We start from the raw sequence: 26,217 nt of genomic DNA on the forward strand, positions 1-26,217 counted from the left end.
TTGTTGATTAGTCTGTTTTTTATTCATCGATGCTATTGCTTCTTAACCAACTTTTTTGGGAATCACTAGCCTCTCCAAATGTAACCCTGTTTCTTTGAGATTAGAACAGACTATAGATTTGAGATTCTGGCTTTATACTTTGTCTGGAAAAGCAACCTTGTATTTGATATTTAATGTCTTCTTTGCTGTCTGGCCTGTGAAGAAACACTTCCGAGGGGAGATGGACGTTTGTCTAGGACTCTATTGTTTAAAGAGCAGAGCTCTTTCTGTAACAGCAGGTATGAAGGTCAGAAAGAAAGACTGGGAGCACAAATGAAGGCATTAGTACTTTGTAAACATAGACCTCATGCCCCAGCCTGAATTGAATTGATGGTAATACCACAAAGCAAAATGTAGCACAGGAAACTTGGGAATGAACCCAAAAGATATGGGGCCTGAGTAAACTAAAAAGAAAGCAAAGGGAAACCTTTAAAGCCCTCTGCATCTAAGATGAGTTTCTCTTTTGAATTTTATTCCTTAAGGAAGAATAACATACACAGAGATGAACTCATGGAATTTGCATTCAGAAGGTGATAACTTTTTGACATTTATTTCAAGTTTCCTTTCAGGGAAAATGGTCCAAATGGTACTTTGGAATTACTTCGTAATTAAGCAGACCTTTCAGATACCATATGCAACACCAGATATAAGGTCGTGTATACTATAGCCTTTCCAACATTTTTAAGTCTCAGGTTTTAGGGCAACTGAGTATTTTATTTAGAGAAAAAGACAATGAAATATAGGCAGTGTCCATTTAAGCATAAAAAATAGCCTCTCACCTAGATGATGAGGACTCTGACCCCAATGACACTGTTCCAGGGGTAGCTGAAAATAGCAACCTAGAGACAGCACCATGACCAACCGCAATAGCCAATGGATTGTCTACGCCACAGTGGGCTTCTCTTGAAATCAATAGAAACAGTCAGGAGGCAGAGCAAGAATACATAAAGGAATATGATAGTAAATAAAGTAAATTAAAAAAATAATTGTAGATAAAATGATAAAATAAATCATTGAAAAGAGTGAAAGCAAACGGCCATAAAAATGTTAGTTTTTCATCTAATTTACATGATCTCATTTGCACACTTTTATACTAGTTTGCCCTGAAATGGTAGCTGTGAGTGGTTGAATTGGTGCTGTCGTCACCGGTTATTCATCAACAGGAATATTACCTAGTACCACAGGGTTACCTTGTTTTCCTAGCTCTGAAGTTCCTTTAGTTTTTGCATTTATTCACTAATTTATTTATTCAACAAGCCTCCATTAAACATCTGCTATGATTCAAATTTTGAAATCCCCCTCCCGCCTTCAAATCATGAATTATACATCTAAGAGATCAGTTTGAAAAAAAAAATCATTGTGTTTTTAATTTTCATCTCTATTAAAATGAAGAGATTTGTCTTTTTTGTTTTGGGAGGATTTTTTCAGCCTACTCTATACATTTTTAACTTTGACAGAGACATTCTGAAAAGTTTTGTGGGAGGGCAGAGTTAATCATATTAACTTCAAAGGTCAGGTATGTACCTCAATCCTCATTAATCCTCCATTAAGAACATGGTAGGAATCTATAAACTTATATAACCTTTCAGATATTCGGAGATCTGCTAAGGAAATCCATGTCTACCCTCTTCAAATATTTATGATGTGCCAAACACCAGTTATTTTATCTTTACTTAAATTTCATAAATGTAAGGCTGACAACTGCCCACCAAAAAACAGGTTTACAAACACTTTAACAGTTTGTAAACAATCTTGCTTAAACCTGATAAACTTTCATATTTCCTCTTTTTACTTTTGCCATTATTACTCAAAAAAAAAATGATCATATTGGATTGTGTCCTCACTTAATGGATTGTCTGTGAACCTTATTCCTGGTGCTTAGAAGAATGTTGTTAAAAATGAAATTGAATTTTTTACTGAAAGAAAACTAGATATTGTGACTTCATTGAATATGTTAAGAGAAGCATGTTATGGCTGATGAGTCCATATTTCAGAATGTAACATAGTCAAGTTACACTGGAATTTGTATTTCTTGACCATAGAAACAGTGCTACAGAAACACTTTTCTCCCCCTAGAAAATAGTTCAGCTGTCATTTAAAAACCAGTCAACAAACCAACCAACCACAGATAAGAAAAGCAAACAAACACTAACAACAAAGTCAAACTTTTGTCTAAATCTAGTTCAGTATAAAATGCTTTTATGAAAAAAGTACAAAATTTTGCTAAGATAACTGGTTTGATATCTGTTTAGAATAATTCTTGAGAGTCATTCAGTTGGGACAAGAGAAATAGGAATTAAGAACTACTTACCAAGTAAATATTGTATGTCAGTTACCTATAGCATTCCCAAAAAATTAATTACTAAAATCTCCATGAGGACATTAGATGTAAGGAAATAGGCTAAAAACAAAACAAAACAAAAACAACAACAATAAAAAACAAACAAACAAACAAAAAACCCAAGAACTTTATCTATGGTCATCTGTGCAGTGAGAAGACATCAATGGCTATTACATCTGAAATTTCTTATTATATGTCAGGCATTTGCTATCCAGACTCTTAGAACAAGTAGGAGCACTATGATTACCCTTGGATTACCCCTTGTCTCCTGCCTAAAATGTCTCCAGATCTGGTTATTTAATCTCTTTGGTATGTCACTTGCCTCCTGGAACAAGACTAACAGAATTTTTCCCCCTCTGGTCTGTACCTTAACAAAAGTGTATAATATAATCAGAATACAATACACTTGTCAGCTTCCTTTTCTCTGCTCCTTTCTCCCCCACATTCCCAGCTAATTTTCCACTTACAGGTGGGTGGGACGCAAAGGAAATGAAGAAACATTGTATTTCCTACACCCAGTCTTGTGGAATAAATTCAAATCTGCAACAGTTATTCATTGTGTGCATACAACGGATAAGAGAGCTTTGTGTACATACAACAGATAAGAGAGCTGAGGTCTGGGGATTCAAAGTTAACAAACACAGTTCATACTCCTGAGCAAATATGCAATTCCAGGGATGGCAGAGACAGGATCTAGTAAGCGCAATGTGATGGACTGAATTTAGGCACAGGTAACAAGCTCTTAGGACAAAGAGGAAGGAATAATTCCAACAAATGGGATGGGAACAGATGGAAGATGTTCAGGCAAACTTCTTAGAGCCTGCAGTATTTAAAGTGATCTGGAAGGATGACTACAGGGGATTTCAAATGACAGAGAAAGCAAAGGTGGAGAAAACTGCATGAGCCAATGCAAGAACATACTTACATTCTCAGCTTTTTATACTCTCAGAAGATGTTATCTTTAGCAATGTAAAAATAATTACACGTGGCAATAAATAAGCTCTACAGTGATCAAGAGAAAGCCCTCTGGGACTAAATGTTCTGCCTTCAATCACTAGACTAAGGCATGGACTAAGGGGATTAACTCTATTCTGTAATATTGCCAATTATGCAACGAGGGTAAGAAGAACACTTCGCCCATCTGGGCATTCTTTAGAGTTACTTTTAAGAAGACTTAAGTGTATGGATACCTGCACCCAGTGACTGACATAAAAATTCCCAATAAGTGATTCTAATGTTTTTTTTTTTATTAATTGTCATTATTTCTACCAATAATAATTGTATAACTAATAAAAATATCATTTCTCCCTTAAATAAAAAGGGAATTTAAATTTAAAGTTTTAACCCAGAAGTATTTATATTTAATAATAGAATTTTTAACTCCATTACCCAGTGGAGAAAGGATTTAGGAGAAATAAGGGAAACATTCTAGCATCTTTCAAATCACCCAATGTAGTTGTCTGCATATTCCAAAGGCTTACTTTTCTTGCTCAGTGGCACTCATATTGCCAAAGAGGAGATTTATTTTCTGGCTTCAAGGCATTACACTATCTAGGATATTCCATCTACATAAGATTTGGGTCATGGAGCTTCACAATTATTATTCCCAGGATGACAGGCTCTTTGGGTTACTAATTAAAGTATGGAATAAGAAGGACAATGAGTACACTATCTTGTTCACTAAAGAAAAAATAAGTATTTTTTAAGAGCTATCAAACCAAACTCTACTAAGTATTTTTGGAATATGTGTTAATTCTTTCCATTAATTTGCTAAATAAGAAGGAGGGGAATCTTAGAAGTCTTCAAGCCAGTACTGAGACCCTGTGGGTGCTGGCAAGCCTCTCCTGTGCTCTGTAGCTCACAGAATGGGTCCAACAGAAGGAAGCTGGAAAAAAACACAGGAGTCCTCATCACACTTCTGTATAAGCTTCAGCATCTGGGACTGGCTTCTGCTCCCAAGTATCCTATCACCTCCCCTTTATAACATTCCGAATGTTATTCAAGGAGAATTCTACCGCTTGTCCTGATAGAAGCATCGGGCACACACAATGGGCACACACATTCTTTTGCCTCTCCACAGAAATTGTGGAAACACCAGTATCTCTTCAGCACTACTACATCAGAACTTGACGACTAACTCAATCCATATAATAGTTAGCACACACAGGTTCTCCTTGTATCCAGTAATATTTATTTAATTAACAAATAAGAAATAATTCCTATGTCTTTGACCTATATCTAGGAAAATTTTCCCTTCACCACACTACTTTAGAACACTTCTTTACAATGTAGTGAAAATACAATCATGTTCTTAGCAATTTTGAATTGAGATAAAAAGGTATAGTTTCTCTTTTATTTTGCTACAGCTGTATCTGCCATTTTTTTAAAAGGAAGCCTCTGCCCAGAAAATGTGGAAGAAATAATCTACCTCAAGATCTTGGTGTTCTTGACTATTCTGAAATTCTTTAAATAAAATATAATATGGAAGGTATGTTCTGCATGTCAAGACTGTTTCACTGTGAGGCCTTCAGAGCCAGAAAATAGGCTTAAGTTAATTAGACATGAACAAAACACTTTCACCACTTTTTCTTTCATCTAATAAGGAAGTGATTATTTATAAGAAGGGCCATAAGTGCCCAGACTGCAGGTATAGATTCTTTATAAAAATAACTGAAATATGGCTATATCTTCTTAAAAATTTCTTGCACCTAAGTCATCTCTGTCTCTCTCTCTACATGTTTTTGCAAGTGTGTGAAAGAAAATGAATACAATCAATAGCAGTTTAATAACACATTTACCTGAATTTGTGAGATTATATACAAATAGCTAATTAGTGGCAATAAAAGTCTATGGAGAATGATTCTAATATAGTGATATATGTAGGTCTCTAATACTTCAAGGAAGGTTTTTCTATTAATCACATATGAAAGATGCAGTCATGGGGTGCCTGGGTGACTCAGTCATTTGAGCATCTGCCTTTGGCTCAGGTCATGATCCTGGAGTCCTGGGATCTAGCCCCACATTTGGTTCCCTGCTCAGTGGAGAGTCTGCTTCTCCCTCTCCCTCTGCCCCTACCCTCACCTGCACCTCATAACTCTCTCTTACTCTCTCACTCTCAAATAAATAAATAAATAAATAAATAAATAAATAAATAAAGATGCAGTCACTTATGATGTACGATTGTTAGTTCTTCTAAAAAACATGGGGACAACTCAGGGGCACTTCAGTAAGTTTGCAACAGACCAAGGATAACAAATTCATCAACAAAAACCAGATTTTTCAACCTGAAGGGAAAGATGAAATCTTTCAAATGATTATGGTCATCACGAAGAAAACTGTGGTTGAATAACAATTTTTTTAAGAAGATACCAACACAGAGGACATTGCAGTACATCAGTCTAATCTAGAAATGTGTTATTTTAATTTTTCTCTATGCCAGCGAACTACTTGTTGTAAGGTCCTACTAGGAGTGAAGTGATCCATTCCCCAACTCATTCACAAAGGCATAAAAGTGCATACTGATCTATTTATGTTGTTGATTTTGAACTACAGAAGCTTAGTTCATCAGTTATGAAAATGTAACTGCTCAGTATTCCTTAGCTGTTAACAACTAATAACAGATCATTTCCCTTACTCTCTCTATCATCTTTAAAAAAATTTTATGAAGACTTTTTTAGAGCAATTTAAGGTTCATAGTGAAATTGGGAGGAAGGCACAGAGATTTCCACATATACCACTGCCACCAGAGGTGGATGGCCTTTCTCATTGTCAACATAATGCAAGAGAGTGGTACCCTGGTTATAACTGATGAAACTGCATTAACACATCATAATCACCAAAGCCCATAGTTATTATTAGGCCTCACTCTTGCTGCTCTATGTTCCAGGGGTTTAGGCAAGTGTGTAATGACATGTAACCATCATTATATCACTCAGAGTATTTTCACTGTCCTAAAAATCTTCTTTTTCTGCCTATTGATCCTTTCTCCCCTACCAGCCCGCAAGCCCTGAAAACCACTGGTCTTTTCACTATAGGGGTTTTTTGTAGTTGTTTAACCATAAGATCTCCATAGTTTTGTCATTTAAAGAATGTTCTATAGTTGGAATCATAGGATAGGAATCATGTAGCCTTTCCAGATTGGCTTCTTTCACTTAGTAACATCCACTTCTTTTCATAGCTTCATGGTTCATTTCCTCTTCGCACTCAATAATATTTCTTTGTGTGCATTTACCACAGTTTATTTAGCCATTCACCTACTGAAGAATGACTTGGTTGCTTCCAGGTTTTGGCAGTTATGATTAAGTCTGCTGTAAACATTGATGTGCATGTTTTTGTTTTTATTTTTTTTACAAAGATTTTACTTATTTATTTGACAGAGAGATCACAAGTAGGCAGAGAAGCAGGTGGGGTGGGGGGGGAAGCAGGCTCCCTGCTGAGCAGAGAGCCTGATGTGGGGCTCGATCCCAGGACCCTGAGATCATGACCTGAGCTGAAGGCAGAGGCTTAACCCACTGAGCCACTCAGATGCCCTGATGTGCATGTTTTTGTGTGGACTTAAGTTTCAACTCCTTCAGGTAGATACTGAGGAGTGCGATTGTTGGTCATATGGGGAAACCATGTTTAGTTTTATGAGAAACTGCCAAATTGTCTTCCCAAGTGGCTGCGTCCTCTATGCCATCTTCATCACTCACTGGGGATTTGTAGCAGCTCGCCCCGTGCCAGTGATAGCAACCCTAACTACACTGTGAACAGTAATCCTTTCTCTCAGCATTCCCTTTCCTCCCAATTAAGGGTGCTATGCACAGATGTTCTGCTTTCTTCTCTTTTATCACTTAAAACATTGTTGATTTGACCTGAGACAACCCACATCTATATTTAACTGTCTTTCCTATTTCCTTATCCCTTTCAACTCTTCCCCACTTACCTGACCAAATTTCTATTCCATTTTTCTTTCTTTTATAGATTCTAGAAATGGCCCCAATTTGAGCAGAAAATACAAGAATAATGCAAATAAATTTTAAAAAATGTTCTTGAAGGTAATTACATATAATTTCAAAAAAAGTCCTCATGTTCAAATATTCCTAAAAATATTCTGAATTCCATTTCAGAATTTCTATAAAATATCCCAACTAATTCTTCCTTCTCTTTCAAGTAAACAGTCTTATTATTAAGCTATACATATTCAAAATAAATAAAACACTAGTTTATCCAGTTGGAGTTGCCATACTATTGTCTTTTTCCTCATTACATATAAATCCCTAAGCTATATTATGTATTAATTATACTTTGGAAGTTAATATAAAAATCTAACTACAATAGTCAACTAACTCATGAGAATGCTTTCAGAAAACAACTAATTTCTAAGTTGGGGGCTTATTATGTAACTGTATGAAATCATAAATCTCAAATATAGATTTTAAACTATTTGACTTCAGTGTCAATATACTTCATGTTTTTGCAAGGCTACCCTCCATGTTCAAGTTATCTCTAGTGACTATATCAAAATAGAACACATCTGAAAGCAAAAACAAAAATTGAACTCCAAACATGAAACAAGTAACAAACAGAAAATATCTCTGAGAAATGCCTTGTAATTCTAAACCAAATGTGGAAATACATTTTCACAGAAATACTGCTTATGTAATTAAATCAGTTGCAAACAATAAGGGAATAATTTGAAAGAACCACTAATTAGATTAATGGAAAAATTTCACTCCCTCTTTATCTGTAGATGCCATATCCAGCTTAATAAATTAGACTGAAGTTCATTGTTGTTGTGTTTATTTCGGTCTGGTCAAAAAGACTGAGTGAAATGTAAAAAGCAAATGACCAAATGAAGTCCAAATGAATTAAGTATAGCTCCTGGTATAACTCATACTTAATATAAATTGAATGCCCTCGCTGTGTACAAAATTTTTCACCATAGTGATAGGCCTGAACTCACATTCATCATGTATTTGCAAGAATGAATCACTTCCAGAACCCATCCCAATAATGAGACAATTGACCTTTGGTATCTACAGCAGGGTTGGCAAGCGGGTTTCAGCTGCGATGCAAACCCCTACTGATTGGTTTTGGAGGCCCAGAGTGCTATGTTAAGGATTTTGAGGTCACTTCTATGATGAATGACAGTGCTGTCAACACGCTTAGTAAATGACTGATCAAGGACTCCTCTAGTATTAATATCCATAATAGCAAATAAATTGCTCTTATATTGCAACATTCTCTCTGTCCATGGCAACTGTCAGGTATAATAATACCTGTAATACCTGTAATAAAAAAATGTAGCGTGAATACCATTTATTTGCTATCATCGACCCATAGGGTATTTGAAAGGTGTTTTCTATGTCTCAAAAGTACAGGAGTTCTTTCCTTATGTGATGCCATGTTTATATCATGGGACTGCTTCTATTCACTGCCCTGTGGAGAGTCTGTTCCAATATTACTAGGAAAAGTGTTACCATCACTGATTGAGCAGAGCACTTTTGTGCCTAGAGTTGGAATGAAAATCATTTTTTTCATAGATAGAAGACTGTGCATGACCATCATATTAAGTATATTTGTTCAACAAATATTGAGAAATACACTATAGTTAGGACTAATACATATACATTATATATTATATATAAAATTTTAGTAATAGGCTTTGTGATGGTTTCTGGTTTAATATGAAAATTATGAATAAAATTCTCCCATGAGAAAATGTAGAAAGTAACATGGATTTTGATATCAAAGAAGTTATACTCCACCATTTACCAAGCACACTGATATCTCACTTTTTCTCTCTGAGTCTACATGTTTTCATAATATTGCAGGGTTTCAAACTTCAGAACGCTGAATGGGACAAATCAAATAATATATTAAAGACGCTTTGTGGCTGTAAAAATGCTAGCAGATACCAGTTATCCCAACCAATAACATTGTCTGCCCTTTCTTACTCCTATTCTTAGTGTTTTCTTATCCTTGATCGTGGTTCAAGCTGTCGGAAGAGTCCAAAGTGACTCCTCAAATGCTTGGCTTCCCATCTAAAAGTTTAAATAAGGCTTTTGGGTGTACATCTTTTCTTCTGAGGACAAGCTTAGGACAAGAGAGAGGATGACTTAAGTGAACTGGTTGCCTGGGTGATACTTAGCTAGTTATTGCTTTCTAGGAGACATATGGAGAAATATAAAAGATCAGTGCTAAAAGTCACCCTATTTTAGATGCTGGATATACCAGAGGGGATTCTGATGAAAGAATTGTTAAGAAATGAGTGAAGTCAGACCTGCTTGGAAAATTAAAAGTTTAATAAAAGGTCATTATTTTAAAATGAAGGGAACGACTTGTCCTATCCCACACTTCGTTAAAAAGAACAACACAAGGTAAGTGGTCTTAAGAGCAAACTTCAGTCCTTTGTAGTTAGTAATTTGTAATCACTGCCCATAATTTCAGTTAGCAGACCAAGAGAAGGACAGTCACAAATACCAAGGAGAGTATATACAAGGACAGTTCAAACCCAAGTAAGCACTGCCTACTTGGATACAGGAAGTGAGTGTTGCAAGTCATGGGAATCGTACTTGAGAGAAAGTACTCATTATTAATAGAAAGTGGAATGGTTTTAATGATCAGTAGATCAATGGTCAGTAAACTAGATCCACAGGCCAGCTCTGTTTTTGCAAATAAAACTTTATTGGAACATAATCTTGTCCATTCATTTGCTATCATCTATGGTAGTTTTTGTACTACAAGGACAGGGAGTTCTGACAGAAACTGCATGGACTGCAAAGCCTAAAATATTTACTATTGTGCCCTTAAAAAAACGTTAGTCAAACCCAATCTAGATTGTAATTCTCTGAGAGTGAAAATAATTAAGGATTGAGAATTGGAAAGATAATTTAATGATTTCATTGAGTTTTCTTATGTATTGCAAGTATTTCATTCAATTGACAAATAACTGTAAAAGTTTCATATATTCTAGACATAACAGGAGATGCAAAAGCATATCAGTGCCAGTGTCCTGCTGTGATAGAGGAAGCTTGGTATTAGGAAGATTTGAGCTTGAAACTGCATTTATGAATTATGTGACTTTGGGGGAGTTACTTAGAAACTCTTTAAACCTCAGTTTCCTGATCTCTAAGATGGGGTTTTAATCATTCTTTATGGTGTGTCTAGCTCTTTGTATCTACTATCTCTTTGTCCTTTCCTCAGGCCAATATGGAGATTGTTGGAGTCACCAAGGCAAGAGGGCACTATTTAGGGTCTGGATTTAGAGACTTTTCTAAAGAGTTTATCTACATGAACAATTCTTTGCATAGTGGTGGAACCTGGTGTATTGCAAGCATACAAGATATCTTATTGTTGTTATATATATAACAACAATAATATATATATATATGGTTTCCCAAACAATTTGATCTTTTGTATTTTTATCTTTAATATTTTTGGCTTTTATAACTTCATACAACTTAGTAATTTGCACAATAGGAATTAAGTGATAGTTTCAAAATTTTGTCATGGGAGCAGTAATACAAAACAGGTTGACTTTTTTTTCTGGGGCAGGAGAAGGCATCAGCAAATTAATTGAATTAATCATTTGCTTCTTCACCATGTAGACTCAGCCACAGATAAGACAAACGGACTTTTATAAAATCCTTGCAAACCAATCATTACAAACATTAACTGGGTCAGTTTTGCCTGGAGGTAGGATTAGTCTTGCCAACACTGCTTTGTATTTTCCAGATCAACACAATTTTTTTTTTTTTTTGGCAAGTGTCACATTAACAATATATTCAGATGTCTAAATGCTATAAGCTGCTTTGAAAAGCACATTCAAAAGCAGAAACAAGGTTTTAGGGAAGGAGAGTAGGAAGCATGAATTAGGAATCGCTAAATGTAACATAAGACACTTGCTGTAGTTAAAAAGGATCAGTTTCACAGTAACATCACCAATTCCTATTGGGAAGAGAAGTGGAAATAACAGGAAATGTTGCAAGACTGCCCAAATGAGGAAACCATTTTCAGTTTAGACTCCAAGCAAGATACTTCTGCTGCCTCCTGAAGGACTTTGTTCCTTTACACTGAAGCTAAAGAAATCATGTTACCTAGGAGTGGGTGAATCTGGGGTGTTGCCTCTCTGCCTCTTCATGCAATTTGACTGGCATATTAAGATATCGCTATAGGTCTCTGGGTACTTCAGTTCCTATTGCCTAAAATATGTTTCTAAAATTAGAAAACCTGATCTTAACTTTTCTAATGACTGAAGAAGAATTTTTCAACCTCAGAAGACATAGCTATATAAGCTCTATAATTCAAAAATAAGTCAAAATTATTTAAAAATTGTCCCTTCCCCAAACCTCCTTCTTCCAACACAGAAGGTTTTCCTGAGGGAAGACTTATAAGAACTTCTCAACAGAGAAAAAATTTAGGGGACATATTGAAAATTATAGATCCATAATATTAGATTCTATGGAACGCTACATCAAAAACTAATGATGTATTGTATGGTGACTAGCATGACATATAAAAGGATTATAAAAAACAAAAAATAAAAAAAATCCAAAAATGAGGTGAAATATATAAAAAGGAAAGAGATGCTTTTCCTCCAAATTTACATAGTCACATCTTAACAGAGGAAAAATCCTCTCACAGAAGTCTACCCGACATGACCCCCCCAACATGTTGTAACACCCACAGTCATTTCTTTTTTTTTTTTTTTTTTTTTTTTTTTTTAAAGATTTTATTTATTTATTTGACAGAGAGATCACAAGCAGGCAGAGAGGCAGGCAGAGAGAGAGAGGAGGAAGCAGGCTCCCCTAGAGAGCAGAGAGCCCGATGCGGGGCTCAATCCCAGGACTCTGAGATCATGACCTGAGCCGAAGGCAGCGGCTTAACCCACTGAGCCACCCAGGCGCCCCCCCACAGTCATTTCTTATCATAGTCACTACACTCTCATTTCTGAGCACATTGTAACTATCTGGCATTGCATGTGTTGTATGTGTGTGTATTAATGTGCTTACTGACTATTCTCCTTCTCTCATTTGAATGTAGACTTTATGAGATCAGGCTTCCTCTCTATTTAGCTCGGTCTAGTAGAAATTGAATAATATGTGTTGTATGAATGAATGAGATGCTCTGGAGGGGTGTTCATCTCCCACCTCTTCTTGACAGTAAGCCCCAGCAAGGATGTGCATCTATCAAGAAGTAAACATGCACTCTAATCTTAGAACTTAGAGATATTCTCTGTTCTATTACTGCAACAAACTTCCTACTAATGTATATGAAAATCAATTTGAAAACTCTAATGCATTACACAAAAATACATCCTTTAATGAATACTTTGATTTAATACCCAGAATGCTCCTTAGGTACTGTCCCTTTTATATACAGCCTTTTATATACCAGTGAAGAAATTAAAGCTGAGTGATTTTCCCCCAAGGCTACAAGCTAGTCTTATCTTGAGTCAATATGAAATGCCATGTCTCCCAACTCCTAGCCCAGTGCATATTTTTACTCTACCCAAGCATGCACCTGCATTGCTGGGCAAAGGGATAAACAAATAATGAGTACCTATCATGTTTTCAGGCATTTTGTTAAGTACTTGTGGTAAATAATGTGTGTTGCTGAATAAACATTTCTTCTTCTTTATAAACCTGCAAATTTTTCAGATAAGCAGACCATCACTAACTCCAAGTAACATTCTGCTTAATGTAATGAGTCCATGCCCACCATGTATCCTAACAATAGTTACTGGTCCGGGAGTTACTGTCATATAATTTAGCCCAATTAAACTGAAGGGAGAGAATGTGTTACATCTGAAGGAGATGGTTTTCTCTCTCAGTCTCAGTCCCTCTCTCTCTCTCCAACACCTCCTCCTCTCCCTACCTCTTTCTCTCTCCTCACTACTATTGACAGCCATTTTGTGGGCAAGAAGAGATCCAACCTTGGGATGAAATTACTGCTGATGAAAACTGTGTCATTGTTTATGTTAAGGGTCAAGAACTTTCTGCAAAAGGCCAGATACTAAACACATTAGTTTTCCTAACCTAATGGCCCATGGTTCCCATGGAAGTTATTCAACTTGGCCAATATAGTGTAGAAGTCACCAGAGTGGCACGACTGTGAGTCAATAAAATTTTATTTTAAAAAAATGACCTTTGGCCTATTTACATCATTGAACCATTTTTATAATATTGAGTCACATAACACATAATTCCTAGGGCTCATCATGCATATTAACTTTCAATCATTTGTGATGATAAGTGTCCTTACTATTTAAACCAGTTTTAGTAAAAGAGCTTTTATTAAAAAACAACAACAACAACACCCAAACACACACACTTTACTTAGGGCCCTGGGTAGTTCAGTCAGTTAAGTATCTGCCTTCAGCTCAGGTTATGATGCCAAGGTCCTGGGATCGAATCCCACATCAGGCTCCCTGCTCTCCATAAGGAATCTGCTTCTCCCCCTGCCTTTGCCTCCCTCTCACTCTGTCTTTCATGAATAAATAAATAAGATCTTTTTAAAAATCATTTAATGAAATTACTAATAATGTATTAAATTGTTATTAAAACCCAAATAACCTGATTTATTCAGTACTTTATATACTATTATTTATAATAATCACAAAACTCTTATAAAGTTGGATTTCTTAGACTATTTTTTTTTTTTTTGGTATTTTTAATGACTGAAACAAAACAGATCTAAAACCACGGCTTCTGGAAGAACCATTCGTTCTTATTAGTCTTTTACCTCTTTTCGAACTTGACCTTGGCCTCTCGTCACGCCTTGCATTTAAGAACGAGGTATCTGAAGACATTCTTGTTGATGACAGTTTTATCCAAGAGGATATCCACAGATTCACTATTAAGATGAAAAAATGGAACCAAAATTTCAGAGTTACAAATTGTCTAAACCAGGATTTGAACCCCAAATATGTCTGACCTTTCACTCTACAATGACCTAACACAATGTTATCTGTTTCTCAGCACTTCAAATAAATGGGAGAACTACTGTAGCTTCAGTCAGTTTCCAAAACCACTAAAAGCATATCAAGCAGAAAGTGACTTCATGGAGGGAAGTGTGTGCTTACAAAATCTTTGGAAGAACTGAAGGAATGGATGTCCATGGACTACCCTTGAACTTCTAGTTTTAAGGTCATATTACTGCACACAAAACCCAAATGACACACAGCAACTACTGCCATTCTTGTCACTGTAGCCACCATAGCCTCCTCACATCAGTAGCACTGATGACTATGCCACGTTGATCCCTTACAACTGTGAGAATTTACCTGTCAACTACCACATCTCTAAGAAATGGCCTCTGCCTCACTCTGGCTTCTGAATCTCATTCAAGTGCATCTAAGTGACAGAACCTAGCTGCAAAGGACTCCAGGAAATGTATTTTCTACCCTTCCAATCACTCCAAATGGGAAAGTCAAATGAAGATTAAGGTATCCTCAGAAGATGGAATGAGGTTTCTCCTCAGAATGGCTTGCAGGTATATCTCCCACACCTCTGGAAGAATGAGGGTTTCAAGATGGAGTGGGGGGGAGAGAGAGAGAAAAAGAAAAAACCTTAAAAGGACTATTGCTTCATCCCCCGCCCCATCAGCTGAGCCTGAATAATGACTTCATACTAATTTTTCACTGTACATTTGAGGGAAACTAATACATTCATTATTGGAATAAGAATGGTTCGTGTGTATAAATCTTGCCCTTGGCAAAATAAATGATCAAAGCCCATTCCAATGGGAAAGATGGCAGGGCCATGATGCTAACAGCCGGATTCCATAAATCGATAAGGGAAGCATCTTGCTTTTAACCAAAATAATTTATGTTTCATGACTCAGTATTGGTGAGGTATTGACCTCCGAAATGAGACATTGTAGTTACTATAAATAAATTAGATAGGTGTTTAATTGGCTTAAATATATATCCTCAGTTATTTAAAGCATGTGGTACTTTATGCAGGAAGACATTTCAATGATGCTATGGGGAAGGGCAGAACTGCCATCTAGTACTAGGAGCACTCTGGAAATTCATTCCCAAGCTCTTTATTTAGCTTAATACATATTTTGGGGTAAGTAACTCTACTTCTCTCCTTCTAAATTTCCACATCCTTGTATTTGGGGATAATAATATGGGAGGATTAATGAGAAAATGTGTGTGAAATGATTTGCACATCTTGAAGAGTACTATACTATATAGGCAGGAATATTGTTATTTATGATGAGATGGTGTCAGATGCATAAATTTGGGTTCTTTGAATTATTGGCATACAGGAAAGCAGAGAATCTAGGTCAACGGAGACCTTTTACTCAGACTGCCTCTTCTATGAATAAAACACAAAGGAAACTTTTCTAACTTTCTCAGAGAAAAAATTGTCAACTTCTACAATTATTTCAATAAATAATCTTCCTCCAGGAGGATACAGTTGTAAGGCGGGTATGGTACTCTTTTAAAAAGAGGTTTGTAGGTCTCACTTTCTTACATTTCTAAGCTATCCTCTGAGAATAAAAGCTGTATATATGTGGTATTAAACAAGCTTCAGGACTGTGCACAGAATTCACTCCTGTGTATCTTATTTTAATCTTATTTTACCAAAGTTTCCATGAACTGACAAAAAATAATCCATAAATTTCAAATCCAATGAGATCTCCCCTTTCCCTGGGAATTCGAGAAATGAACTGAGTTTTGTATGAAATCATCTTCCAGGAAAAAAAAAAAAAAAAGTAGTTATTGGTTTGCTATGCATGACCTGTTGATCTACAAAAAGAAACCATGTTTTCAATTTTTTTTCCTAAATTTTCAAAAAAATGCTGTTTCTGTATATTGGCTTTTACTTAATATAGATCTACTTAACTCTTTCAAGGCATAGATCCTTTCTGATAAGTTATGGCTAATATGAACTTTGGAAATCACTATATTTAATAGGTCAAGAGATAATGATTTATTAGCAGATTTGATTTGTAAAAGGGATGTGGGTTCTAGATCAGTGGGTGTTTGGGACATTGTAAAAACAGCTTAAAAATGTTAACTACTTTTCCAGGATAGTTTTGAAAAAATAACAACTCTGCCCCATTCTGTAAAGGATCTGAGACCAAAGGGGAGAAGAATCTGGATCACCTCCAGGTATATTTTCTCCTCAGAATGCTTTGTTTATTCACCATAAGTTCACCAGCCACCAGTTATGACATTTGTCCACATCACTTTAACAACTTAAGTGTGGGAAGGAATAGGAACTTACATGTTACCTTTACCAAAACACTTGGAGCCATTCTTCCTACCCTTCTCTGAAAGCATGAACTACATGTCATCTCTTGATAATGTAGATACTAGTTGTCAACTTACAGCTCTGTGTAAGTTCTGTAAATTTGGGCAAGGTTGTAGGGGGAATACAAAGATGTGATAGCTTCATGGAAATGCTTAGAATCTAGCTGGCAAGTTACCACACAAAATGGTAAACTTCGAATGCTTAACCAGTGAATAGCACTCTAGCAAGTGTCACTGGAAATGTAGTCTGGGTGTTGGTGAGAAAACAAAAACAAAAACAGGAAAAATGGAAGAATCACTATGCTTTCCAGCAAAACCACAGGGGGAAGACATCTGACATGAGAGAGAAAAAGGAGAAAATTTAACACTAAGAACAAAACATATGGTCTATTCCACCCACCCCTTATAAAGTAGGTTTCTGAACGTGCTTTCCAGCTTTCAAGTCCGTGAATGAAGACAATCTGCTGCTAAAGACAACAGTCAGAGAGGAGGGGAGGGACCACCCAACCCATGACAGCATTGCAGCAGACTCTATTCTGGGAATCTGGAATGCCTTCCTCCCTGGCAAGGAAACATAAGTGAGATTTCCCCATTTTACTTCATTTTGAAAAATTTGAGAAACTCTCATAAAGCTAGTAATTTCCCAGGGTAAGAATGATGGAGCAATGTCGCTTCCTACTAGCAAGCACTAAATGATGTTAATTATCTATTTTTTCAAAGAATTAAACTGTTGATACAATATTGTGCCAATAGTGCTTATGAAACATTTGTGTGTGGAAGAGACATCACTTATTTCAATGAAAAATATTTCAGAGTACAACATATTGTAATCAAAGAAACATTTTCATAAAGTATTAACCCAGAAATATCTACTAGCCACATGAGAGAGCGATGAAACAGAAGCAAGCTAGTTTTTGCTAGAGTTTCACACTACAGACCCATTCAGCAAGGGTTCTGAGTTCAGAGAAGAGAGATTCCTCTTTGGAGAGGTAATGCAGGCTTTGTGGAGAAGGCACAACATTAGTCGGTCTTTTAGGAAAAAACAGGCATGTAGAAAGTAAAAGAGGGAATTTTAGAGAATGTGGTGGGAAGGGTACCAGTAAAAGCTGTGGAAAGAGCTCAGGCAAAATCTCCAGTGTTGTTCATAATGCTCAGAAGAATGCTTATACATGATCTGCACATAAAATACTGAATTTGAAAAAAAAATCTTATATTGAATTCCCTAGCCATTTGTTGAATGCAGTATGGCACACCAATGTGGCAGAGGGGGCATAAAACAAACAAATAAACTCTGTACACAAATGCCCAAAGGAGAAGATGAACAACCTCACAGAACTTCAAAAAGAGAAAAACTCTCTCCCAATGAATGCAAATGTGTATTTTCTGGGCAAGGCCAGGATTACAAGCAAGCAGAGTATACTATTTGGAAAACCATGGACAGGGTTATCTTCCCACCACCACCTACAAACCCCATCAACAGGCAGGCTGACATGTAAATCGCAATTACCTCTTTTCTTTCGTCTGTTGTCTTAAATGTTGTCTTCTCTCAAACAGCAAATAATCCCAAGAAAAATCACATAGTAACCTTATGTGACATTTATGCTTTAAAGAGAAGGAATTTATCATAGTCTTTCTCAAGATAGAGCTTTGATGGGTCAAAAGGTAGAGAGAATATGGGGGCACCTAGGGAAAGGCAGCATGGCTTAGTAAAGACATTTAAAATAAAGTAGACGGTGATGCTTACAGTAGCTTTCTTCCCAATTATCAGGACCTTTAAGGAGTCTGACTGTACAACCAGGAAACAGTTAGGTGCATTTCTAGATCAGAAATGTTGCTATCTGGACTTTTACAATGGAAACGTATTTACCCTGTCCAAAGTATTCTTTTTTGGTATGTAACAATGCATGTAAATACTCTTCTAGTGTTGGTTATTTAGTTCACTGCCAATCATTTTCTATAAACAAAATAGTACATGAAAATTCTTGTACTTACATCCTTGTACTTTTGTGCAATTACTTCTGAAGGAAAAAATCAAGTGAAGTTGCTGATTCAAAGAGTACTATGCATCATTTTAGCAGATTCTGTCACGTTGCTCTCTTTAGAAATTACACCACTGGATTATCCCACCTGCTATGTATAAGAATCTCTGTGTTCCTACACTCTTGCCAATGTATGCTGTGTTACCAAACTTGTTGATCTTTGCCATTGTGATAGGCAAAACTTTTTAAATTGACTTTTGTGACAGTCTTTCTGGGTGGAAATTTTAGGTATCACATTTTCTCTTTCTTTCTCTCCTTGAAGATTTTATCTTTTATTTATTTGACAAGACAGAGAGAGAAAGCATGCGCACAGGCAGGGGGAGCAACAGAGGGAGAAGCAGGCTCCCTGTTGATCAGGGAGCCAGATGTGGGACTGGATCTCAGGACCCTGGGATCAGGACCTGAGCCAAAGTCAGATGCTTAACCAACTGAGCCACCCAAGCGCGCACATTCTCTTTTCTTTAGAGGTTGTGGTCATCCTTGCAACTGACTCTAGCATTTTATGTTACTGTGGAGCTAATGAGGCTGCCCTGATATTTTCTTCTAGAGGACATAAACTATTTTTCTGGTCAAGGAGTCTATCATTATCTTTCAAGTCTAGGAACTATTATAAAATGTGCAGTGTTGCCAAATCTGTGTTGATCTTTTTCTGGGATCTAATATGTCCTCTAAAAATACAACTCTAAGTTTTCTTTTGTTTCAGGAAATTTTCTTGAAAAGTATTTTTAAATGCATTTTTCTGTTTCATGCTTTCACTTGTTTTGTGGGGCTAGGATTGTTTATTTTATTTATAATTTTCTCTCAACACTTTTAAATTCTTGCTCACTTTCATTTTTCTTGCTTGCTTTGTATCACTCATATAATCTGTGCCCTTTAGTATTATTTATTGTGATTTCAGTAGTGTCTAATTTTTGTGTACATGCTAGGCTATTTCCATTTCACCTTTTTTATTGTGGTTATTTATAATCTTCTATTTCTTTTCTGAACTCTGCCAGCTCATATTTCTTTCTGCAGTTTTTCTGTCTTTCCTAAACTCTTGTATATCTTCTTTGTGCTTTTGTTTTATGAAAAGAATTACTTTAAGTCAGATTTCAATCTTATATGGCTCATTTAATGACAACTTTTGCCATTTTATGAAAAAGTTTTGTTTTCCAAAGAGTGTTACTTGTCTCAAATCTCCCATTTGGGTGTTTTTTGTTTTTTTTTTTTTTTTTTTTTTTTTTAATGTTCTCTTCTTTTCTTTTTAAAATAGTATCTTTGTATAAATACTACACTAATTATTCTTTTTTAGAACTCATCTTTTTCATTTTGACTAAAAATCCGGGACCAGCTCTTTTCAAAATATGTAGAGAGAGGATAGAGTCATGTTCTAGCCTAGAAACACAGAATTAAATATCTTCCAGTATTACATGTCTTTCAGCATTACGTCTCCCCAGTTCACCAAAATCAGTTTTGTAGAGCTACTCACAATGTACGATTTCCTTATGTCCTCTACTTCATTGACACTCTGCTACCTGAAAACGCAGCTTGTCTTTGAAAATTCTCAATTCAGCTTTTCTCTTCTCCTCCCCAGACCAGTTCCATGGAAGTTCCCACTGGCAGCCCATAGGCCCAGGTCCTGTTGTTATTTAAAAAAAAAAAAAAAAAAAAAAAATTGTCATTTTTGCAATAGAGTATACCACTTAGGATAGAAAGGTATGTTTGTTTATTTGTTTTCTGTTTTTAAATACAGATGTGTTTATTTCATTATTTCTTTTTTTAAATTTAATTTTATTTTTTTCAGTGTTCCAAAATTCATTGTTTGTGCACCACACCCAGTGTTCCATGCAATATGTGCCCTCTGTAATATCAACCAGTAGGCTCACCCCATCCCCCACACCCCCCCAAACCCTCAGTTTGCCTCTCAGAGTCCACAGTCTCTCATGGTTTGTCTCCCCCTCCAATTTCCCTCATCTCACTTCTCCTCTCCATCTCCCAGTGTCCTCCATGTTAATCCTTATCCTCCACAAGTAAGTGAAACCATATGATAATTGACTCTCTCTGCTTGACTTATTTCACTCAGCATAATCTCTTCCAGTGCCATCCATGTTGATACAAAAGTTGGGTATTCATCCTTTCTGATGGAGGCATAATACTCCATTGTATATATGGACCACATCTTTATCCATTCATCCGTTGAAGGGCATCTTGGCTCTTTCCACAGTTTGGCAATTGTGGCCATTGCTGCTATGAACATTGGGGTACAGGTGGCCCTTCTTTTCACTACATCTGTATCTTTAAGATAAATACCCAGTAGTGCAATTGCAGGGTCATAAGGTAACTCTATTTTTAATTTCTTAAGGAATCTCCACACTGTTTTTCAAAGTGGCTGCACCAACTTGCATTCCCACCAACAGTGTAAGAGGGTTCCTCTTTCTCCACATCCTCTCCAACACTTGTTTATTGTCTTGTTGATTTTAGCCATTCTAATTGGTGTAAGGTGGTATCTCAATGTGTTTGTTATTTGAATCTCCCTAATGGCTAATGATGATGAACATTTTTTCATGTGTCTGTTAGCCATTTGTATGTCTTCTTTGGAGAAGTGTCTGTTCATGTCTTCTGCCCATTTTTTGATGTGATTATTTGTTTTTTGTGTGTTGAGTTTGAGGAGTTCTTTATAGATCTTGGATATCAGCCTTTTGTCTGTAGTGTCATTTGCAAATATCTTCTCCCATTCCGTGGGTTGCCCTTTGTTTTGTTGACTGTTTCCTTTGCTGTGCAGAAGCTTTTGATCTTGATGAAGTCCCAAAAGATCATTTTCGCTTTTGTTTCCTTTACCTTTGAAGACGTATCTTGAAAGAAGTTGCAGTGGCCGGTGTCGAAGACGTTACTGACTATGTTCTCCTCTAGGATTTTGATAGATTCTTGCCTCACATTGAGGTCTTTATCCATTTCGAGTTTATCTTTGTGCATGCTGTAAGAGAATGGTTGAGTTTCATTCTTCTACACATAGCTATCCAATTTTCCCAGCATCATTTACTGAAGAGACTGTCTTTTTTTCCACTGTATATTTTTTCTTGCTTTGTTGAAGGTTATTTGACCATAAAGTTGAGGGTCCATATCTGGGCTCTGTACTCTGTTCCACTGGTCTATGTGTCTGTTTTTGTGCCAATACCATGCTGTCTTGGTGATCACAGCTTCATATTAAAGCTTGGAATCAGACAACATGATGTCCCAGTTTTTTCTTTTTCAATATTTCCTTAGCAATTCAGGGTCTCTTCTGGTTCCATGCAAATTTTAGGATTGTTTGTTTCAGCTCTTTGAAAAATGCTGGTGGAATTTTGATCGGGATGGCATTGAAAGTACAGATGGCTCTAGGCGCTATAGACATTTTGACAATGTTTATTCTTTCAATCCATGAGCATGGAATGCTTTTCCATCTTTTTGTTTCTTCTTCAATATCTTTCATAAGTGTTCTGTAGTTCTTAGAGTACAGATCCTTTACTTGGTTAGGTTTATTCCCAGGTATCTTATGATTTTTGGTACTATAATAAATGGAATCGATTCTCTAATTTCCCTTTCTATTTTTTAATTGTTAGTGTATAAGAAAGCAACTGATTTCTGTACATTGATCTTGTATCCTGACACATTACTGAATTGCTCTATGAGTTCTAGTAGTTTGGAGGTGGAGTCTTTTGGGTTTTCCCTATAAAGTATCATGTCATCTGTAAAGAGAAAGAGTTTGACTTCTTTGCCAATTTGAATTCCTTTTATTTCTTTTTGTTGTCTGATTGCTGTTGCTAGGACTTCTAGTACTATATTGAACAACAGTGGTGAGAGTGGACTTCCTTGTCGTGTTCCTGATCTCAAAGGGAAGGCTGTCAGCTTTTCCACATTGAGGATGATATTCACTGTGAGTTTTTCATAGACAGATTTTATGAAGTTGAGGAATGTTCCCTCTATCCCTATACTTTGAATCATTTTAATCAGAAACAGATGCTGTATCTTGTCAAATGCTTTTTCTGCATCAATTGAGAGGGCCATGTGGTTCTTCTCTCTTCTCTTATTGATTTGTTCTTTCACATTGATTGATTTGTGAATGTTGAACCACCCTTGCATCCCATGGATAAATCCCACCTGGTCATGGTGGATAATCTTTTTAATGTACTGTTGGATCCTATTAGCTAAGATCTTGTTGAGAATCTTGGCATCCGTATTCATCAAGGATATTGGTCTGAAAATCCACCAAACATTTAAAGAATAAATAATACCTATTCTCCTGAAGCTATTTCAATAGATAGAAACAGAAGGAAAATTTCTGGACTCTTTTTATGAAGCCAGCATATCCTGATGCCCAAACCAGACAAAGACCCCACCAAAAAGAAGGGTATGTTTTACCAATATTTTCTGAGCTCTGAAGTCGAGCTCTTTTCCTGCTTCTTTCTATACTCCTGTTTCAAGTTTACTCTTTGGGCAGCCATTTCTCCTATTTTGTTGTTCAGGAATTTAGTAGTTTACTTGTTTCAACAACAGCAGCAACAAAATGAATTTGCATTTTTATGTCTTATTTTTCTGGTTACTTTTCCATATTTGAGAGAATAAATGGAAATGTGACTATAATTAGCTATAATAAAAATAGGAACTTTTTAAAAATCCTTTGACTATATCTTGCTTATTTTATTGAATTTGCTCTATTAAGATTATCTGTTCTTGACTCAGTTTCAGTCATTTATACCTTTGTAGAAACTACACACTTATCTGGATTCTACATTTTAAAAATATACATGTTCCTTTACATATAAATATGCCATTCTTTTTTATTGAAAAAAATTTTCTCCTAATTTGTAATTATACTCCTTCATCTTCTTTCCCTCAAATGACTTTCAAAGTAAGTCTTTTCAAATTACTATACACATTTTTAATGTTATTATTTTGGGGGGAGGGTATGTGCTATGGTGAGTGCTGTGAAGTGTGTAAACCTGGCGATTCACAGATCTGTACCCCCTGGGGATAAAAATATATTATATGTTTATAAAAAATAAAATTAAAAAAAATCTAATCTGAAAAAAAATCATAAAGTAAAAATTCTTCTACTTTACTTACATTTTGTTTATTCTGTTTATAATTTTGTATACAATACCTTATTTTACACCATGTCATTCTCAAATAAGTGTTTGGGGTTTCCAAAATTAACTCTAAATATTGCTATATTGTATCTCATAGGAATTATGAACAGTATGATCACTGATTTTAAAAGATTTTCTAAGAGTTTAAAAGAGTTTCTAATATCAGAGCACCTGGGTGTTTCAATTGGTTAAGTCTGCCTTAGGCTCAGGTCATGATCCCAGGGTCCTGAGATCCAGGCCTGCATCAAGCTGTTTGCTCAGCAAGGAGTCTGCTTCTCCCCCTCCCCCTTCTCCTCCCCTACCATTATGAGCTCTCTCTCTCTCCCTCTCTCAAATAAATAAGTAAAATCTTAAAAGAGTTTCTAATAACAGTTTTGAGGATCAGAAATTGGTCTTAGAAACAAGTAAGGAATTATAACAGTTATGTATCAATAAAGAATTGTAAGTTATGTATTTTTTAAAATTTCTATGTGAGTATATTTAGTCGGCTATTATTTCATTGTTCATTTTTTAATTTATTGCATTGGGTTTAAAGGTGTAACCTGAATGATACCCATTTTTAATTTTTTGTTTATTGTTGTTTTTAATTTATTGAGATGTTGATTAATACCTAATGCATGGTAAATTATTCATAGATATTTCAATACTGTTAGAACATAAGGTATATTCTTAATATGGGTTATATACTTCTATGTCTAGTAAATGTTAATTGTGTTTTTTTTTTAATCTTCTATACTTAGTTAATTTCCAAAAAAGAAGCAGTAAAGTGCTATGGGATATTAAAGGGCAATTGAAAGAACAAAGGGATCTTTGCGTGCTGACAAGAAAATTCTTCAAGTTATGTTAAGTGCTAAAACCAAGTTTTGGAATGCTTCCTACAAGTCTTACTCAAATACTACTCTCTCAGTGGAGCTGCTTGACCATCTTATTTAAAACTGCAACATTCTTCACTATACACACAAGAAGTATTCACCTCCTTTACTCTGCTTTGCTGTTCCACAGCATTTACTATATTCTAAGATGTTACATGATTTTAATTATATGTTATTGTTAATTGTGTGTTTTTCTCCAATAGGATGTAAGCTTTGCAAGCCCAGTGAATCTGCTCATCTTAGTCACTGATGTTTCCCAGCACTTACTGTATGGGAATTCTCCACAGGTATGCATTGAAAAAGTATGTATGTATGTTATTATACTTCATGTAAGAAGAAACTATTTTGAAAACACATACAGGCAAATGATTACAAAAAGATCCAGAAGTACACTCATAGAATTAAATGTTTGATTCTAGCATGGAATTAAAAAATCAAGGGGGCTTTTTTACTTTTTACCTGAAATCATTCACATTTAACATGTTTTTATAATTTAAAGTATGATGGTTTTGGAGGGGAGGGAGGTAAGAGGTTGGGTGACCCTGGTGGTGGGTATTGTAGAGGGCATATATTGCATGGAGCACTGGGTGTGGTGCATAAACAATGAATTCTGGAACACTGAAAAGAAATTTAAAAAATAAATAAAAATTTAAAAATAAAATAAAATAATGAGGGGGAGGAGTCAAGATGGCAGAGAAGTAGCAGGCTGAGACTACTTCAGGTAGCAGGAGATCAGCTAGATAGCTTATCTAAAGATTGCAAACACCTACAAATCCAACGGGAGATCGAAGAGAAGAAGAGCAGCAATTCTAGAAACAGAAAATCAACCACTTTCTGAAAGGTAGGACTGGCGGAGAAGTGAATCCAAAGCGACGGGAAGATAGACCACAGGGGGAAGGGCCAGCTCCTGGCAAGAGGCGGAGCAACGGAGCACAAAATCAGGACTTTTAAAAGTCTGTTCCGCTGAGGGACATCCAGAGGCTTAACCGGGGTGAAGCCCACACAGGGTCAGCGTGGCCTCAGGTCCCGCAGGGTCACAGAAGGATCGGGGATGTCTGAGGGTCACAGAGCTTGCAGGTATTAGAACGGGGAAGCTGGCTACAGAGAAAGAGCCGAGGAGTGAGCTCTCAGCTCGGGGTTACCTTGAACCGGTCGCAGGCTCGGTGAGCTCAGAGTGCGACCGGAGGCCAGGGAGACGGGAGTAATTGGGAGCTGTTCTCTGAGGGCGCACTGAGGAGTGGGGCCCCGAGTTCTCGGCTCCTCCAGGCCAGAGACCGGGAGGCCGCCATCTTCATTCCCGTCCTCCAGAACTCTACGGAAAGTGCTCAGGGAACAAAAGCTCCCGAAAGCAAACCCGAGCGGATTACTCAGCCCGGCCCCTGGTAAGGGCGGTGCAACTCTGCCTGGGGCAAAGACACATGAGAATCACTACAACAGGCCCCGCCCCCAGAAGATCAACAAGAAATCCAGCCAGGACCAAGTTCACCTACCAACGAGTGCAGTTTCAATACCAAGGAGAGCAGCGGAATTCCAGAGGAGGAGAAAACAAAGCACGGAACTCATGTGTTTC

The sequence above is a fragment of the Enhydra lutris genome, unplaced genomic scaffold (assembly GCF_002288905.1).
Source record: "Enhydra lutris kenyoni isolate GAN:26980312 unplaced genomic scaffold, ASM228890v2 scaffoldscaffold9, whole genome shotgun sequence".
Lineage (NCBI taxonomy): Eukaryota > Metazoa > Chordata > Mammalia > Carnivora > Mustelidae > Enhydra > Enhydra lutris.